The sequence below is a fragment of the Hyalella azteca genome, unplaced genomic scaffold (genome assembly GCF_000764305.2).
Source record: "Hyalella azteca isolate HAZT.00-mixed unplaced genomic scaffold, Hazt_2.0.2 contig9022, whole genome shotgun sequence".
Classification (NCBI taxonomy): Eukaryota; Metazoa; Arthropoda; class Malacostraca; order Amphipoda; family Hyalellidae; genus Hyalella; species Hyalella azteca.
Genome location: NW_025939103.1, coordinates 38,573 through 41,276, shown reverse-complemented (window position 1 = coordinate 41,276; position 2,704 = coordinate 38,573).

The following is a 2,704-nucleotide window of genomic DNA, read 5'->3' as shown; positions in this document are numbered from 1 at the left end:
GGTATACGAGGGCGCCTGGTGAGGGTATACGAGGGCGCCTGGTGAGGGTATACGAGGGCGCCTGGTGAGGGTATACGAGGGCGCCTGGTGAGGGGCTCTACTGCGGGGGCTGTCGCAACAACACGCGTCAGTAGTTATCCTTATATTGTCCTGGTATCCTTATGTTGTCCTGTTATCCTTATGTTATCCCGTTATCCTTATATTATACTGTTATCCTTATGTCATCCTGTTATCCTTATATTATTCTGTTATCTTTACATCTTACTGTTATGACCATATTATCCTGTTATCCTTACATCATCCTGTTTTCCTTTGTCATCTTGTTGTTACTGTTACCGAATATTCATCATTCACTTGCAAGGTATGCTATTTTAAGGATTAAAGTAAAATAAAATTCATATGATCTCTCGATACTAATGTCAAAGATACTGTTATCTATTTATGGATTTGTGAAAATCCTTGTTGCTGGAACGCCTTGCAACCCATTAACTACGCTTTTGAACCCTTCCAGGAAAAATTTTTGAACCCCTCTCCTCCGCGCAGAGGGCTCTATTTGAACCCCTCTCCTCCACGCACCTACTGCATTGTGACCTCCACCTTCTGCCCCAGCAGGATGTGGGGGCACAACCCCCCGCCTCGTTTACAACCCCATCCTCCTCCCTCAGCTGAAGCCCCGCAGTGAGGAGTAGGCCGCGCAGCAAGACGAGCGCATCCGCGCTCGTCTTTTCTTCGCCAAAGTCGCCGGCGAAGACTTGGAGTGAACTCCGGAGTGTGCTCAACTATGCCATGGAGAGGGGTGAGTGGGCTGCAGATTGACTAGAGTGAACTGCAGAGTGTTCTCAACTATGTAATGTAGGGGGGTGAGTGGGTAAAACTGACACAGGCTGTGGTAAACTCCATATTTTGATAATGATTACCTTTTAAGAACTGAGGAAGCAAATCGTATGTTGAGAGCATGCCATTGCTGCACTGCCAACAGTCCAGTTATAACTTCAACCTGATTTTGAATTTCAACTCAACCCTGACCCCGCAGAGTTCGAGTTCGAAAGCTTCAGTAAGGACATCTGCAGCTCCATGAACTCCTTGATGGACATCGACCGCTCCGGCAAACTTGGCTTGCGCGAGTTCTTCCGACACTGGACCGACATCCGCGTTTGGATGGTGAGTTCATCCATGTTGGTATCAGCACTCCGGGTGTGGGTTGTATCTTTTTATTTCGATGGTCATGCACGCGCTGGGAAATGTGGACAAAGGAGGACCACGTGCCTGATAGCGTGACGCATCATGCTGTGAAAAGCGTGACGGATGATTTACCGCCTCTGCAGCGTGAAGCATCGGGGTGGTAACAAAGATGATACGTCAATCAGCGTGTTATGCGATGTTGCCACTAAAAAGCAGTCAGTCATAGCGTATTTCAGGGGTGCAAGGGATAGATACAGCCAAGTTTTGGGGACTCCCTTCTGGACTGCCCTGAAGGAAGATCGGTATTTGATGCAAAGGGTAAAGCATATAAATAGCTAGCGAATTATGATATGAAGGAGGTCGTAGATTGCAATAATGGTAAGGAGGAGAGTTTGGTCGACTTGTTGAACACTTTTAAGGGGAGCATCTGGGTCCAAAATCGACAATTTCGGCTTTTCCGGCTTTTAGTTTCATCATAAAGCTGACACTCTGACCTATCCAACGATACCAAAACCATCTCTGTACGTTGATTTATGCGTTCACTACAGATTCTGCAAGGAGGGAGGTGGGGTAGTTCTTTCACATTTAACATAGGGAATAATTCCCGTATTGCTCTATATTTAGCTAGCATACAGACACCTAGCTCCAGTAACCTTCCGGCAGTCGTACGGGGTGGTTCCCGCACCGTCGCTCCCACCATCCCTGACAGAAATTGAGCTCCAGTATCGTCTATTCGCATTCCTTGCAGTCTTGAATGCCGATTTCGAGGCGCCCGGGACTTTGTCGGGCTCTACTGAACATTCACGCTTATTGTCACTGGAAACCTATTTCCTCCTAGAGTTTTGAAGCTACATCAATGAGACATATACCGTTCGATTCACAAATAAAAGATCTACAAAAGTAACTAGGGCTTTTTTCAGGTTCGTCATAGTTCGGATTTTATTTTGCAAAAAGGGGGGGGACGGAGGTAAAACCGACAAATTTCGGAAAAATGCTCCCACACCCACAAAAATGAGAAATTCAAAAAAAGCCGAAGTCACATTTTTAGATATGGTCTTTACGCATCGAATGATATGTGTCTCGATGTTGTAGCTTGAAAATCACAGGACTGATTAACTTTCTACAGCATCCCTTTTTTGGCCGTTTTCTACGAATTTCACGTTTTCTTTCAATTTTTCGAAAAATTCACACGAACAAAAAAAAACAGAATTACGTTTTAAATACGTGTACCAAATTTCGAATCGATCCGTCTAGAGATATCCGAAATATTTTTTACCCCAGACGCTCCCCTTAAGGGGACGAAGTTAACAGCCAAGGACTCGCGATCTTTTTCGCGATCTATGAGGAGAGCTGTGACCGTCGTGTGACACGGTTTGATGTAGACAAAATTTATGGAAGCGTGAGAAAATCCGAAATTTTGAATGTAGTTCAGAGAAGAGTAAAGGTTTGTATGGGTGTAACTCTTGTAATACCCTTTCCATCTCCAAGGACTACTTCTAAGTCTAGACGACAAAGAAGGCTC